General features: G+C 42.8%; 1 protein-coding gene across 1 annotated transcript in view; it reads right to left on the minus strand.

Annotated features, from left to right (window-relative positions):
- The window catches only part of TMEM119 (transmembrane protein 119), a 45,722-nt gene extending 28,429 nt beyond the window's left edge, over nucleotides 1–17,293 (minus strand). The window contains exon 1 of the mRNA XM_073582584.1: nucleotides 17,187–17,293. The gene's annotated coding sequence lies outside the window, so the exon portion shown is untranslated. The remainder of the gene's footprint in view (nucleotides 1–17,186) is intronic.
- Nucleotides 17,294–18,030: the final 737 nt, after the last annotated feature.

The raw sequence follows: 18,030 nt of genomic DNA on the forward strand, positions 1-18,030 counted from the left end.
ACATCCAAATGAGCCTGATCAAAAGTTTACATACCCTGGTGATTTTGGCCTGATAACATACACAGAAGTTGACACAAATGGGTTTGAGAATGGCTACTAAAGGTAATATCCTCACCTGTGACCTGTTTTATTTTATTGTAATAAGTCTGTTTGCATAAAAGCTGAATGAGTTTCTGAGATCCAGACAGACTCTTGCATCTTTCATCCAGCTACTGACGTTTCTGGATTGTGAGTCATGAGGAAAGCAAAAGAATTGCCAGCGGATCTAAGGGAAAAGGTAGTTGAACTGTATAAAATAGGAAAGGGATACAAAAAGATATCCAAGGAATTGATAATGCCAGTCAGCAGCATTCAAACTGTGATTAACAAATGGAACATCAGGGGCTTTGTAAAAACCCATCCACAGTCAGGTAGACAAACAAAAATTTTGTCCACAACTGCCAGGAAATTTGTTCGGGAGGCATAGAAAACCACAATATAACATCAGCTGAAATACTGGACTCTCTGAAAACTAGCAGGGTGGCTGTTTCAAGATGCACAATAAGGAGGCACTTGAAGAAAAATGGGTTGCATGGTCGAGTCGCCAGAAGAAAGCCATTACTGAGCAAATGCCGCCCACAAAGTATCTTGGCTACAATACGCAAAACAGCACAGAGATAAGCCTCAAAACTTATGGAACAAGGCAATTTGAAGTGATGAGACCAAAATTGAAATTTTTGTCCACAACCATAAACATTACATTTGGAGAGAGGTCAACAAGGCCTATGATGAAAGGAATACCATTACTACTGTAAAGCATGGATGTGGATCACTGATGTTATGGGGATGTGTGAGCCACAAAGGCACAGGAATCTTGGTCAAAGTTGAAGGAAAGATGAATGCAGCACGTTATCAGCAAATACTGAAGGCAAATTTGCAATCATCAGCCCAGAAGCTGCGCATGGGACATTCTTGGACATTGCAACATTACAACAGTTCAAAATACAAGGCCAAGTCGACCTGTCATTGGCTACAGCAGAACAAAGTGAAGGCTCTGGAGTGGCCATCTCAGTCTCCTGACCTCAATATCATTGAGCCACTCTGGGAGATCTCAAGCCCGCAGTTCATGCTAGATAGCCCAGGAGTGGGCAGCACGGTGGCTCAGTGGATAGCACTGCAACCTGGCAGCGCTGGAGTCCTGGGTTCGAATCCCACCAAGGACAACATCCGCAAAATTTAGATTGTGAAACCCATCGGGGACCGTGATAATAATAATGTGCAAACTGTAAAGCGCTGCACAATATGTTAGTGCTATATAAAAAAAAATATAAAAGTAAAGATTATTATTAGTATTATTATTTATAGGAACTGGAGGCTTTTTGCCAAGAAGTGTAGGCAGCTTTACCATCTGAGAAATTAAAGAACCTCATCCACAACTACCACAAAAGACTTCAAGCTCTCATTGATGTTAGAGGAGGCAATACACGGTATTAAGAAATGGGGTATGCAAACTTTTGATCAAAGTCATCTGGATGTTTTGGGTTGACATTATGATTTAAAAAGAGAAAACAGTAGTTTGAAAATAAATGGCTTCACCCAACTACTAACCATGAGTGGAGAAAAAGTTTTGGTGTTATCATTCATATTCTCTGAAAATAGGCCAAGAAAGCAAAAATTCTGCCGGGGTATGTAAACTTTTGAGCACAACTGTATATGTTTCTGGTACCCCAAGGTTCAGTCTGTGCAAGAACAATAAAAAAAAAAACTTTTTCTCATATTAATCATATAAAAATCTTATCACTAATGGCCTGCAATACCACACATATAATAAATTAAATTAATGTGTGTCTCTTGACAAATTTTTTACTTTCTGCACTACAAGAACATTTAAAAAAAATACCTGTCTCAGATCATATTTCAAGTATAGAAACAAATAACACAACTTCTAAACTAGTGTTTCCCAAACTCAAGGCCCCCCCAGCAGATTATGCTTTCAGGATATCCATAGTATTGCACATTTAATGGAATTATTATTAAAGAAGTTGTCCACTACTTGGACAACTTCTTGTCATGCCCCCTCGCTTGGCTCCTATAAAATAATAAAACCTATACTCACCTCCCGTGCCAGCGCCATTCCCGCAGTGTTGGCAGTCGCTCTCCCCGGGGCTCTCGTGCGTTGTTGTGACACTTGACGCCGGTATCCAATCAGCACTGGTGTCACTGTCCCTGCCTTCGGACAAATCAAACATGATGAAGAAGTCCAGGATTAGTCGCACCCCGAACCATATTCTCTGAAAAAGGGCCAAGAAAGCAAAACTTTTGCCGGGGTATGTACATTTTTGAGCAGAACTGGTTGTCCTAAAACCTAACCTATGTCTTCCTCTATATTTTATACCTTACCGTATAAAGGTCTATATCACAATGCACATTAAAAACCGCAGGACACAGTTCGCACTTCACATGACACAATATATGTATACAAACACATGGCATCATTTACATAATGCAATTGGCAACACTTAATACTCTACTCTTACACTGCCATGTTTGCACTATTTGTATCTGAGGGCATTAAAAAAAAAGAGTTGACAGATTTTATTTTGGCAGTTTTAAGTTCTGGGAAACCGGCTGTATCTATGTTTTATAATGCTACAAGTGTTTTTTGTTTTATGCCCTCATTTATTATTAGATGCTTTTTTGCTTTTGGATTTTTTATAGTAAAACACATTTTTGTAAGAGGTGAAAAGCAAACACAATTTAAGAAATCCTGCTTTGTGCACCTGTTTACTCATAAACTACAGCTTCTTTTCTTGTCTTACTTTTATGCAAACTTCACGACAGAGAACTCTCAGTCTAAATACTAGCAATCCTTCATTTACTTAGGTCTCTATGTGATGCCCAAACATCCAAACCCTTCATTTTACAAAACATGGAGACATTAAACTGCGCTGCAGCGAATTGCTAGAATTTGTGGCCTAGGACACGATTCAATGACAACCTGCAGTAGGAGGGGGCTAAGATTTCAAAATAATGTCCTTATTTTATCCATGGAAATTACAGAGTACTGACCAGGCAACACAGTCTGCCCAGTGTCATAATAAGGAGCTGTGCAATGCCACAAGTCACACAGGCAGCATAATATGTACTGTAGATAAATGTAGTCTGTAGAACTCTGTTCTATACAGATATAAATATTCCAAATATCTGGCATTTCTGAAATCCCTCGCTGCTGGAGAAGTCAGCAATAAACTCAGAATAGGAACAGCTGAAATGGAAGGTTTACTATTAATGGCCAAAATAGGCATAAAGTTATAAAGACGCAGCATGCCAGTATAAATGAACTGCGCTCTTATAATAGTATAAGGGTTTGGCATATTTCCATAGCACAGGTATGCATAAAACAAAAAAGCACTAAAGACCTAATCGCCTAGGGCAGATCCAACATTACAACTATACTTGGCATAAGTGAAGTTGGAGCAGTGGCCACGTTCCTATAGTCTCCACTCTGCTTAATGCGAGCGGTATGTTTTATAAAGAGTAATAATAATTCTGAGTACTCTTGCCAGGCCTTGTCCGCCGCTCTGATGCAGACAGCAGGCCTGTGAGCAGAATCCAGCCGCTGTAATTGCTTTTCAGTGTGCTCAGCACAAAATGATCCATTAAAATGACTTCCCTGTTGCTTCTCCCAAGGGAATTTCTCCTCCGCTCTTCATGTGTCTCTGTAGTTGAAATAATAACAATTTCCTGACTGGCTTTGAAATGTAGATGCTCATGAGTCTGAAAGTCACCACATGGCCATATCTCGACTATTACTCACCCACTGTACTCCTAGCCATGGTTCTTGGCTAACAGACAATTCTAGATGGGACAGGAACTCTCTTTACCACATATATGTTCAGACTAGATGAGAAATATGCACAACGACAACATCTTGGCTGAAACCGAGAATGCAATGTGATGCTTTTGTAATATGGGAAATGAAGAATTGAACCTATAATACTTAGTTTATGTTTAGAAAGCCATATTGAGGGCAGTATATTGAAGGGAAACCTAGCCTCATTGGCCCAAATCACTGACTTATCCAGGACTTTGCTTCTGGCATATTACAGGCAAGTTGAACCCACTGCTGCTTTGTCCATGGTGCATGCCAGAGGTATACATCTGCAGATATTCCTGATACATACCTGTGACGGAAGCCTCTAAAATATGTATAGGTATAAAAATGCCATATGTCATACAGGCTCCCACTGTAAAAGCAAGGAAGTCATGCGGCATATGTATTCTTGTAGGATTCCTCTGTATTGAATAATATTGTTAACTACGCTATTCTGCAAAGTTAATTAAAGTTATGGAAGTTACCTCACCAACATGAGGCAAACGGATCCTCTTTTGGTCAATGGGGCCCCATGGATGCCTTCAGCATCTTCAGCATCACCTGTGCATCTTCCTCTGTGTCACCGTGTAAGGTGGTATAGTATGCGGGAAGGGGCACCTGAGTTTCATCAGGGTCTGATTCTGCCTCCGTATGCTGCGAGAACAATGTAGTGCTCTGAGTGAATGTACCAGCAGAAAAATCTAGCAGTGGCTGTGCATCAGTGCACTCCATGTCAGAATCATCTTGGACTGGGGAATTCACGATTTGACTTGCCAACCCAGGCATGGTATGTGAAAAGAGCTCCATGGAGTAATCGGTAGTGTGGCCTGCCACATCCTTCACTTTTGGTAGGGGTGAAGGACACAAGGAAAGGTGTTGTTCCTGACCAGGAGCCTCCAATGACGACTCAGTGCTTTTATTTTTTGAAACTTCAGAAGAGGAGGCGAGAGAGCTGGAGGCTGTGTCAGCAATGTAAGCCAAAAGTTGTTCCTGAAGCTCCGGCTTTAAAAGTGGTTTACCTACTCCCAGAAAAGAGAGCCTTCGAGGCCTTGTGGAGCCAGACGATGACTCAGGCTCAACACCTCCTGCCTTAGGTGCTATTGTGCTTTTGCCACTACCAACAGATGCAACACCACCACCACCACCATCGGGACCAGCTGGCAACCCCCGACTACTTCCATGGCGTCTTCCACCATACTTGCTCATTTTTGTGAAAATGTACCCAAAATACCACCAGCTGTATGGTTCTGTAAAACAAGGTAGAAGGTGTATCTACTATTGGTGAGAATTTGAATCTCACTATAGATTTGAGGACGCAGAACTATTGTCTCTGGCCCAGCAGAGATTACACCTCAATGTAACAGACTGAAATTGGATGGTGTATGACAAGGTGTAGGGTGTCTATAGGATTGGTGAGAATTTGAATCTCACTATAGATTTGAGGATGCAGAGCTATTGTCTCTGGCCCAGGAGAGATTACACCTCGATGTAACAGGCTGAAATTGGATGGTGTATGACAAGGTGGAGGGTGTCTATAGGATTGGAGAGATTTTGCATCTCACTAGATATTTGAGGACGCTGACAATGATGCTCTCAGTCCAAGTATGGACGCAGGCAGCCTAATAAGCAGGACTGCTGCACAGTGCACATACAAAAGGGTGGAAAAATGAACCCTTGGTAACTGTGCAGAAAAGAGGAAGAAAAGTATTTTTGCTTTTAAAAAAGCAGTTTGCACAGCAGTGTGCAAACAGCAATGCAGCTATCAGGGAGCCTTATAAGGCAGCCTAATAACCAACAGAGCTGATGCACAAAAATAGAGCCTCCCCTATCACTGCACACAAAGTGTTGTGTTGTAAGTGGAAATCGCTAACAGCAGAAGCAGTTTTTTTGTTCTCCTTCCCTGCCTAACGCTCTCCCTTATTCAGAATCAGCAGCTGCAACCTCTCCCTAATGCTAATATCGGCAGAAGTAAGATGGCGGTCGGCGTGCACGCCCTTTTATAGCCCCTGTGACGCCACACAAAGCAAGCCAATCACTTGCATGCCCTTCTCAAAGATGGTGGTGACCACTGCCCATGTCATCGCATTGCCCACAGTGTGTGTCCTCCATCATTGGCTGAAAAAGGGCGCTGGAAGCATCTTTTGAAACGCGACTTTGGCGCTCTGGTCGCCGACCTCGTGGCCGACCTCACGCTATGGTTGGGTTTCGTTTCATGAAACCCGACTTCAACGAAAGTCAGCGACTTTTGAATATGACCGACCCGTTTCGCTCAACTCTAGTTAGGGGGAAATGGGAAAGGCTCATCCCTGATGCGCAGGGAGAGGAGTGGGAGGAAATTCTGGAGTCACCAACCAAGGTGTCTCCGTTAATTAACAACAGAATGATACAACTTTATATTATAAACCAATCATATTTGACTCTGACTCGACTTTTTAAGATGGGCTGGTTCCAGTCTTCGGAGTGTTTGAGATGTCATACATCAGATGCAGATTTTATTCACATGATTTGGCAGTGTCCAATTATAGCACATTATTGGAAAGAGGTAACATCATTATTAACCTCCCTGGCACAAATTCCTATTCCCCCTGAGCCATTGGTTTGTCTGTTTGGGGTGTGGGATGACGAGACATGGGGACATTATAAGGGGATTTTCTTGCGGGAGACATTGTTTATGGCACGGATTGAATTGGTGAACTCAATTATACCAAACGAGCGTACGCTGTATCAAAATAGAGGGTGCCCGGGTAAATTTGAGAAGATATGGGAGAGGTAGAATTCCTCTCATCTCACGTTGTAGGACGGAGATATCGCATGATAAAGAGCTAATTATGTGGACACAGGCTGCAAATAGTTGTTGTTTTGTAGTAGTAGTAATGGTTTAGAGGTTTGACAGGCTTTATTATTTGAATAATAACACGCAGACTAATGTAAGTTAATTGACAGTATGTTTTATTCTGTAAACAACTGGTATACAGACACTGTTTGACATTAATGCTCTGTGGAACATATACGTGCTATATGGTATTTTCATCATCGTCAGTTTGTATATTGTATACCCTGTCTATGATTCAATAAACGAATTAAAAAAAAAAGATGAGAGACATCAGGCGCAACAATGCAGATGAGCTGAAGACTGCTATCAAAGCAACCTGGGCTTCCATAACTCCTCAGCAATGCCACAGGCTGATTGCCTCCATGCCATGCCGCATTGATGCAGTAATTGATGCAAAAGGAGCCCTAGCCAAGTATTGAGTGCATTTACTGAATATACATTTCAGTAGGCCAATATTTTGGATTTGAAAATCATTTTTCAAGCTGGTGTTATAAAATATTCTAATTTACGTAGATAATGACTTTTGGGTTTTCATTGGCTGTAAACCATAATCATCGACATTAACAGAAATAAGGCTAGTTTCAGACTAGCGTTTTTGCCCGCAGTGCATGGAGCCGCTAAGCCCCGCCCCTGCCCCGCCCCCTCTGGTCACCTCCGCCTAGAATCGCACATCGCTGTATGCGATCTGCACACCCTATCTTTAGCATAGGGTGCACAGACCGTGCGCTGGCCGTGCACTAGGAGGATTTTGCGTGCACTGCGCCCTTTTGACGGTGCACCGATGTGCGCCAAACGCACCATGTTGCATTTTGGTGCGCTCGGCGCACCGTGAAAAAAGGCGCAGCGCATGCAAAATCCTAGCGCACGGCCAGCACAAGGTCTGCGCATCCTATGCTAAAGATAGGTTTGCAGATCGCATGCAGCGATGTGCGATACTAGGCGGAGATGACCGGAGGTGGCGTGGCAGGGGCAGGGCTTAGCGGCGCTGTGCGCTGCGGGCAAAAACGCTAGTCTGAAACTAGCCTTAGCACTTGAAATAGATCACTCTGTTTGTAATGACTCCATATAATATACGAGTTTCACTTTTTGAATTGAAGAACGGAAATAAATTAAGTTTTTGATGATATTCTCATTTTGTGAGAAGCACCTGTATATGATGATTGTAATATATGAAAAGGATAAAAACTTTGATGGGAGGAGTGCTTCTTCGACGGCTTAGGATTGTTGATCCTTCTGACAGATTCTCTTTACTGAATTAATGGCATAAAACTTTTTCTTTTTATAAACTTTTGTAGATGTGCGTTCTTTACCGACTGTCCCCTGGAATCTACATAGGGATATTATTATTGGTCGGTAGGTATTATCACTTGACATTGGTATTGTCAATTATAATAATATGTCTTGATTTTTTTTTTGCTCAGTATTGTCATTCAATGTTAATATTATCTGCAATAATAAAATTTCTTAAGTTATCATTGTACTTATCATTAGTATTTGTCCCTGCGCACTAATTGGTCAATGTAAGGAGAGGCTGTCAGGTCCTCATTAATGAAGGAACACATTTAAAGGGGGTTTTCCATAAACAAAATTAATTTTAAAGTCTATTTAAATCAATAGATCTTGGGATAATAATAAATTCCACAATTGGATGTATTGAAAAAAATGTTCCTGAAAAATTAATGTTCCTGAAAAACATGTACTGTGTAATGGCTGTGTCTGACCGTGCAGGGACATGGTCTGATCATGCCACATTTCCTGAGTAGCGGAGGATGCAAAAAAGAGTATACAGACCGGACAGCAAGGGATCACAGCTGATTCTTTTTGTGATTTATATATATATACACACATCAGAAAACTATTGGTCAGCTTTCCTCACTTCCACCACACACAGGAACAGTTGGCTTGGTAGATTATATCTGGTAGCGGTGTACAGTAAATTCAAGGGAAACAAAAGGTTTAGAAATGCCTGATTATTCTCACTCCAACATCATTTGTCAGGAGCGAGTAGGGGGGAACACACACGTTAGATGATTCACTGATCTAGAAGAAATTACAAAGTATCGACAATTATTTTCTTTGGATAATGGCTCAGGCTAATTTCAGCTAATGTTCAGCAATCACAGCTTAAAACCTTTCATACACTATAGACTAATGTTGGTCAATCCTACAAATATCGATGGGTTAGTCAAACACTCTAATGTGTATGGGGAAGTGGACCAACTGTTCATCAAGGAAAGTATCAATCACGCCTGTCCCATTTTGGACTGCCAATCTCTTTGTTCTCTTGAAGATAAGTTGCCCGTAGAAAAGTTTGACTAAATGAGCACTGAAGTGTATGGAAGAGGCTGCCAATATGGCTGTCGAAAAAAAACAAGTAGAAGAAACGTCATTTGGTTGACAGCCTTATACTGTGTATGGTCGGCTTAACTATGGACTACAAAGGACTACACGGATGAGATTGTTGAGTTCGGATTAGGAGATCCATGGGCAGTCCGACATCACGGTTCGTACTTAGGCTGTGAATGTCAGGCTCATGAATTCAGCATTGCTAGTGTATATTTGTTGTCATATGTTAAAATGAACCACTTCCTTTCAATTCAGAGAAAGTGAAGTCAGCACAGTCGGCAACAGCAATGTACAGAAAAGGATTTTACAACAGATTGTATTCTCTCTCCTCATCTGTATTTAAACCGCATGGTTTTGAAGTAGATAAAAATAGCATTAGAGGAATGCATGACGGTTTGGGATGGAGTCTGTGAAGTTACTGCTGTCTTTAATTTTTTGGACTTTGAACTCCCTGCTGGCATTCGTTTCAAGTTAGAATCTTGCATTATTGGTTTTATGGAAGCTACAGTAAAGTGTTAATTTGAGCTATACGTCGAATTGACAACGTCAGACACAAAACTGAATTGTTTAATGGAAATTATATCTCATTAAAGGGAATCTGTCACCCCTTTTTTGAGATATCATATAATGATATCATTCAATTGTGTGTCACATAAGGATTCTCTTAGTACTTTTGCTTCCCCCTGACCCCGCACCTTTCATGCATAAATACCTTTTTATATCGATTCAGATGTATGTAAATTGCCGCTGTCCGGTCTGATGGGCGGGGCTTATTCTCCTGCTCCCCCCTCCCTGTCTTGCTCTATGCTTTTCTTCTTGTGTAAAGCAAGACAGGGAGGGGGGGGAGCAGGTGAATAAGCCCCGCACAGCGGACCGGACAGCGGCAGTTTACATGCATCTGAACTGATATAAAAAAGGTATTTATGCATGAAAGGTGCAGGGTCAGGGGGAAGCAAAAGTACTAAGAGAATCCTTATGTGACACACAATTGAATGATATCATTATCTGATATCTCAAAAAAGGGGTGACAGATTCCCTTTAAAGGAAAAGCTGTTAGAAGTTTGAGTAAAATGACACAAGCAGAGCGAGTGACGAACGGAGCATAGTGGTTGCAAGAACGACACAGACATCTGGATGTTGGCATCATCACCATGTTAGTTATTGATGGTAATATGTGAACTGATGTGGAAACTACATCATGCACCACCAATACTGGTGTTCTTCTCAGGTTTACTGCTGATAAAGCTTATTTTCTTTCTTCTGCAGCATAAGTTATAGCATGGTAATCAGGGCTTAGTGTACAAGTGTGCGTAGTTGTAGCAGATTTTCCATTTCATCAACGAATTCAAAGTGGCAATATTCGCACTAAATTATTAGGATATTTGCCGAGGTTTCCACTGGGCAAATGCTGCAGATGCACCCCTGACTTCACGTGAAATCCATGGTCAAATCCATAGCGATGATTGACTCATGCTTCAAGCTTTCTACTGGAAACTGCCTTTAGACAGGATAGCCCTTAGTTTGGAGCAGATTTGTCCTGGAGATGCTTCAAAGAAGTAACGTTCTCTTTGTTTTTTCCCACCAGGTGTTTTTCAAACCTGAAGCAGAAGGCAAGTTCGAAAAACTGAACAGATCAATAGTTTATATTAACAGTAGAAATGAATAGGAAGAGTCTCTCCAATGTTTTTTGACTTTTGTTTTTTTTCTCTTAATTCGACTTCTGTGTACGCATACCCTAAGGAGATCCCTTCACATGTCAAATTTCAAAGATGGTTTTAGTTCAAGATGATAAAATAAGAAGGATCATTTCATCACCTGCATATTGGGAGGGAGTATATAGTCAATAAATGGCACCTTTTTACACAATGTGGAAACCATTCGGATATCATATCTCTTTTTGGGAATGCATAACTCTCTCTGGGAAGTATTTGTCACTAAAGGGGCAGAATATATAATTAACATTAAACTGGTATGGTTTGCCACTACAAGTGAGTGAATACTAAAAAGCTCTGTGAGAAACGTATTTATAGATCTATGTAGAATTTAAGCCCTTGAACACCATTGCTGGCAGTGCCCTCTCTCCACCTGTGCCACTGTGTTAGGTGGCTCATGTTTATTTTAACGTCTTCTTTTAACTGACTTCTGTTAAAGAGTAACTATCGTATCAATCAGTCTACCAGCAGATTGGTGTAAATATAAGCCACTAATGGTGAAAAGATATCCTGCACTCCGGTTGAACCATGATTTACACCGTCTGGTCGAAACACGTCGGTTTTGTTGACTGAGCTGTCCTGTCTATATTTATATTACTGAAATAAATCTGAAGATTTTAGTCCACTCACGGAATTCCAGATATCCTTTCACTGTTGTCTGACAATCTTATGTGCATGTGCACCTGTAGGAGTATTATATTGCAAGACTGATGAGCTGGAATCCCCATTCTCTAAATGTAAGTCACCTTTATACCTCTGTATGGGAGAACTGTTAAAGAGAACCTGTCAGTAGGATTTTGCTAAGTAAACTACAGACACTGTCAGGTTGGCGATGTTATACTGATTAAAATAATACCTTGGCTGATGAAATCCGTCTTGTGGTTCATGTGTCTTCAGTGTTAGAAGTTTTCAGTTAATGATATACTCATGCGCAGGGGCGGGACTGTAGACAGATTCTTAACTTCCTGCTCTAAGCCAGAGAAACCAAGGAAAGACCTGCCCACAGGCCGCCCCAAAGCACAGACAGTCTGTTTGTATGATGAATAACATGTTTGTGCTTTGGGGCGGCCTGTGGGCAGGTCTTTCCTTGGTTTCTGTGGCTTAAAGCAGGAAGATAAGACTCTGCCTACAGAATTGCCCCGGAGCAAGGGCATCTTTTTAGCTGCAAACTTCTAACACTGATTACACAAGAATTGCAAGATGGATTTCTTCACCATAAGTATCATTTTAATCAGTATAACACTGTCAATATGACAGTGTCTGTAGTTTACTGAGCAAAATCCTACTGACAGTCTCACTTTAAGGTGGCCATATACTTTAGTCTAAAGTGGCCATACATATTTGTCTAAAGTTGTTCAAAATAGGTGATTTTTAGCAAAAGGGATGAAATTTAGAAAGAATAAGGGCAAAGCTACACAGGGGTTTAGGTGGGGACTAATTCATACTGCTCAAAAAATGGGACGGAATGAATCAGAGCCTGGCTGCCCAATTGCAGCCAGAGATATCTCTCTCTGAAACACTGAGGCGTTAAAGAGAAAATGTAGTTAGAAGATGTGGCCAGGGACCATAGCTGAAGACAAGACTAGTCCAGGGCCTACCCGGACCCACTTTTCCCATTGCTGCTAGAGATGATTGACAGGTCTCTCTCATATTTGGAAAAGTTGACCTGGGGAGGAGCCAGGCTAGTTTTGTCTCCTGATATGGTCCCTGTCCGTGCAGTCATGTATCTGGGCTCTGATTCTTGCTGTTTGCAGTTTCCGCTGCATGAATCAGCTGACAGATTCCCTTTAAAACAATATCCTAACAGCAAGCTAGAGTAAAAAAATAAATTGCCAATACTGAAATGTTGAAATTCCCCCAAACCATAATTGCTTCCATATCTATTATTGAACATGTGGCATTGGAAACCTGTTCTATTTTAAGTCAACAATACTATTTAAACAATTGTTTTTTTTTATGATGTCTATACAGCCAAATATAGCCTACACACAGAGCTAATAATTCTCTACATCCAGTCTTCCCATTTTCTTATGAAAACCACAGAAAGAGGAAAAAATCCTCCCAAAAATTCAGGAAAAAAACCAGACAGGCCTAAATGCATCTGCACTAATACAGGGTGCAGCGGACCCAAGTAAAATGGCAGCTGCACAGGTGCATAAATACCAAATGAAACAGCCAGCCTACAATCAGGGATTGGCCGTGTGGTACACCAGTGCAGAAAAAATAATCCACATGTGGCAGTGTTCACACAGGGAATGCAGGGCTTCTGGTTCACAGCCTTTTAGTAACACCATATAGGGGGGCTGCCCAGTGCCAACTAAAATGCATCCCGTGTGAACAGAGGCCACAAGTTTGCAGAACCATTTAGGCCCAACTGCACCCTGAAAGAAATATAAAGTGCACAAAAACATCTATATATATGAACGCCTTATCGTGTCTGTCTGTAACCGAAATCGCGGCCCGTTGATTGGTCGCGGCCGCCAGGCCGCAACCAATCAGCGACAGGTGCAGCTGTTTGTAACGGTAAGCTGCGGCAGGCGCAGGCCTTAATCTGTAAATAAGAGAATTAAAATTAAAAAAATTTATTCTCACCTTCTGATGGCCTCCTGTCTTCTTTCCACGCGCCCGGCCTCGCGTTCCCAGTAATGCTTTGAGGCTTAGGCTGCTGATGACGTCACTCTCGTGAGAGCGAGAAAAGACCGACGTCACTCTCACGAGAGTGAGAAAGAAGACCGACGTCGTCAGCGGTCTAAGCCGCAAAGCATTACTGGGTACGTGAGGCCGGGCGCGTGAAAAGAAGACAGGAGGCCGTCGGAAGGTGAGAATAATTTTTTTTTATTTTTGAACAGGGCCGCGGCAGTGATTGGTCGCGGCTACAGGTCCGCGTTGCCGATTGGTCGTGAACAGAGGGCCGCGACGCTGATTGATCGCGGCTACACGGAAAGGGGGGTGAGGGGGGACCATGCATACCAGGAAAGGAGGCTGAGGGGACCATGCAAACCAGGATTGGGGGGTGAGGGGACCATGCATACCAGGATTGGGGGGTGACGGAACCATGCATACCAGGATTGGGGGGTGAGGGGACCATGCATACCAGGATAGGGGGTGAGGGGACCATGCATACCAGGATTGGGGGGGTGAGGGGACCATGCATACCAGGATTGGGGGGTGAGGGGACCATGCATACCAGGATTGGGGGGTGAGGGGACCATGCATACCAAGAAAGGGGGGTGAGGGGACCATGCATACCAGGAAAGGGGGGTGAGGGGACCATGCATATCAGGATTGGGGGTGAGGGGACCATGTATACCATGAAAGGGGGGTGAGGGGACCATGCATATCAGGATTGGGGGTGAGGGGACCATGCATACCTGGACTGGGGGGTGAGGGGACCATGCATACCTGGACTGGGGGTAACAGGACCATGCATACAAGGATTGGGGGGTGAGGGGACCATGCATATCAGGAAAGGGGGGTGAGGGGACCATGCATACCAGGATAGGGGGGTGAGGGGACCATGCATACCAGGAAAGGGGGGTGAGGATACCATGCATACCAGGATTGGGGGGTGAGGGGACCATACATACCAGGAAAGGGGGGTGATGGTGAGCATACATACCAGGATTGGGGTGTGAGAGGACCATGCATACCAGCAAAGGGGGGTCAAGGGACCATGCATACCAAGAAAGGGGGGTGAGGGGACCATGCATACCAGGATAGGGGGGGTGAGGGGACCATGCATACCAGGATTGGGGGGTGAGAGGACCATGCATACCAGGATTGGGGGGTGAGGGGACCATGCATACCCCGAAAGGGGGGTAAGAGGACCATGCATACCAGGAAAGAGAGGTGAGAGGACCATGCATACCAGGATTGGGGGGTGAGAGGACCATGCATTCCAGGATTGGGGGGTCAGGGGACCATGCATACCAGGATAGGGGTTGAGGGGTAGCATGCATATCAGGATTGGGGGTGAGAGAACCATACATATCAGGATTGGGGGTGAGAGAACCATACATATCAGGATTGGGGGGTGCATTATTGCATTATTATGAAATCTTCAAAAATAAACTGCATATATATTCTAGAATACCCAATGCGTTAGAATTGGGCCTCCATCTAGTATCAATATATGTAAGGTATTGGTTGATATTAATACGGAAGCTGGCAAACTGCGTCAAAGTTCCTTACACTTGCCAGTCCTACTCTAACATGAAAACCACAGAAAGAGGAAAAAATCCTCCAAAAAACTTGGGTCCGCTGCACCCTGTATTAGTGCAGATTCATTTAGGCTGTCTGGTTTTTTCCATTTTCCTATGAGAAGCTCAGTGGAGCTTTAACTACACCTACCTAACAGTAGACAGAAAGAATAGGACTTGCTGCTAACACTTGAATATAGTCATAGGTGAGTACCATCTTGGCTTCAGTCTGTGGCATTAATTTAAGTTTGACCACTTCAGAAGTAGTGACATAGCCACATGGCCCTAAATCTTAATAAAACTTTGTGTAGTATATCCCACCCATTCAGCCAGGATCCCAGCTCACCCTGTGGCCAATTCCTAATTAGAAGCATGTATGTATACATCTGTAATTAAATTCAGGCGTTTTCTTTTGGAACAGTAATCCTCGTCCTTTGCCACCCTTTCAATGCTGAAAAAAATAGTTAACAAGTGTGTCTTGTAAGTTAAGGGTTAAGTGCCACTATTGCCAAAAGTAGCTGTCTTTCTGAGGCTTTGCTCAGACCACAAAGCATGATGGGAGTCCTCTGGCACATATCAAATGTAGCCGTTGATATTCCCAGTTTTTGGCAGGAAGACAACATGTAAATATATCCTTACTAGGCTTTAAACTGGCTAGTGAGCTTTACTGGACAATGAGTGGCAGATTTACAACTTCCACTTCATGATTTAGAACACTTTAAGTCTAAAAACACGTTCATGAGATTTTACCAGACTATGTGAAATACACAGGGAATACTTAATTTAATGTGCATTGACTTCTTGACTTTTTTTTAAAGTGACATCTTGATATTTGCACTCTGATATATTATTCTACAAAAATCCACTTTTTCATAAGGTCTATGGGCCAGACACAGATATCCTGAGACTCTGCCTGCAGAGCTTACTTTATAAGAAAGAGGGAGTTACCAGTGTGAGATATGTAATAACTGACACTTTGCTCTCATAATCACAAGCAGTTTTCCGGTGAGATAAGAACTAGAAGTGAACTCATTACAAGCATTTGCGGCAGCACTTTTCTTCTCATAGTGCTGTCAGCTCTGCTGCAGAGCTGTGCCTGATTATAATGAACACAGTACAGCAGAGTTGAATCTTGTCTCATTACAAACACAACAATCTCATTTGCAGCTGTGCTGTACTGTTTTTTCCCAAATCTGGCTGTTTGTGAGATGGAAGCTGAAGCAGTGTGAGAATATAAGGAGATGGACATACTGCACATGTTACCCCTTGAAGAACAAGTGTATTGTTGTATGGTGTAATGTGAACTTTGTGTAAACAGTGTGGTTATTGTGTTCTGCCTAACAGTAGGGAGAGTTAGAGTTATTGTTTAGGACTAGCCCAGTTTGGGAAGGGCTAAGGTGATGGAGCAGAGACAGTTTACTGTCAAAATATCAGACAGGGCCCAGTGTGCATCTGGAGTAGACCTAAGGTCTGGACAGCAAGCAGTGCCACATCATGTGGGTGTCCTGAAATGAGGAGAGACCGAGACAGTGGTTAGCGTGAACCATAGTAAAGAGAAAAAAGAAACTGATAGGAGGATATAGTGATCAAAATGAGACGTGTCCTCAGAGAGGACACCTAGCAGTACAGCGAAAAATTTATAACTCCAAGAGGTAACGTGCCAAGACGGAACAGACTACATGAGACTGAGAAAGTACCCTGGGTGGGAGTTCTAGAGCATCAGTGATAGAGAAGTTAAGTACCAGCCATACTACATATGAAAGGTAGACTTACCAAGCCCTGACTGATGCACTAGCAGGATGCAACAGACCTCCATTGATAAAGGCTTAGGGCAGCACAGGTGCAACCCACTGATGAAGACAGCCAGTAACCAAAAGAAAAAGAAGAGCTGGCTGCCTAGTGGGAAAAATGCACACAGATAAGGCTTGCATAGGACATCAGTCACACTGTGCGGTGCAAAGTGTCTGAACAGCCTATTGATGACGCCCATAGTATTAGCAGGCGGGCTGTTCTTCTCTTATACATGCATCGCACAGAAAAAACCAAGCCAACATAAAGAGGCCTAGCTGCATCCTGCAAAAATGATAAAAAGTGCAAAAATATAAAAAGACATGGGGTATTAGTTACTATTTTGGCCAAGACAGATAAGCTCGCAATCCAAACGTCAAGGATCCCCAGATTTTGCAAGTCCCTAACACTAAATTTGAACAGCTAGCATAAGAAAAAATTAAAAAAAAACTTACATATGAGAGGTAGACTCACCAAGCCCTGACTGATGCACTAGCAGGATGCAGCAGACCTCCATTGATAAAGGCTTAGGGCAGCACAGGTGCAACAGACTGATGAAGACAGCCAGTAGCCAAAAGAAAAGGAGCTGGCTGCCTAGTGGGAAAAATGCACACAAATAAGGCTTGCACAGGACATCAGTCACACAGTGCGGTGCAAAGTGTCTGAACAGCCTATTGATCATGCCCATAGTTTTAGCAGGCGGGCTGTTCTTCTCTTATACATGCATCGCACAGAAAAAACCAAGCCAACATAAAGAGGCCTAGCTGTATCCTGCAAAAATGATAAAAAGTGCAAAAAGATAATAAGACATGGGGTATTAGTTACTATTTTGGCCAAGACAGATATGTTAGCTTACCAGCCATACTAGCAACATAGTTTCAAAGAAGACACAGAACTGTGGGCTGAGAATAGGACTCTTGCTAACTGGATTGTAGAGTTGAGCGACTTTTGGTTTTTTAGGGTCGAGTTTCGTTTCGTGAAACCCGACTTTTCCAAAAGTCGGGTCGAGCAAGATCGTCCGATTATAGGGAAAAGTCGGGGTCGTCCCGAAACACGAAACCCAATGTAAGTCAATGGGGAATAAAAGTCGGCAGTGAGAGGAGGACAGGAAACACACCTACAGTGCCCATTTGAATGCCAAAAGCATCAATTCTTCTTACTTAAGCTTTTCAACCTTAATTAACTTCATAATACAAGTTATGCACTGAAAAATGGGGGTTATTTGGCTAAAGTTGTGGGGGGGGGGCTGGCTCCAGGTTTTCATGTGCCCTGGGCGAAAGAGCGCCCCTTTACCACATA

The sequence above is a fragment of the Dendrobates tinctorius genome, unplaced genomic scaffold (genome assembly GCF_039654945.1).
Source record: "Dendrobates tinctorius isolate UK_male_01 unplaced genomic scaffold, ASM3965494v1 ptg000073l, whole genome shotgun sequence".
Taxonomy (NCBI): Eukaryota; Metazoa; Chordata; class Amphibia; order Anura; family Dendrobatidae; genus Dendrobates; species Dendrobates tinctorius.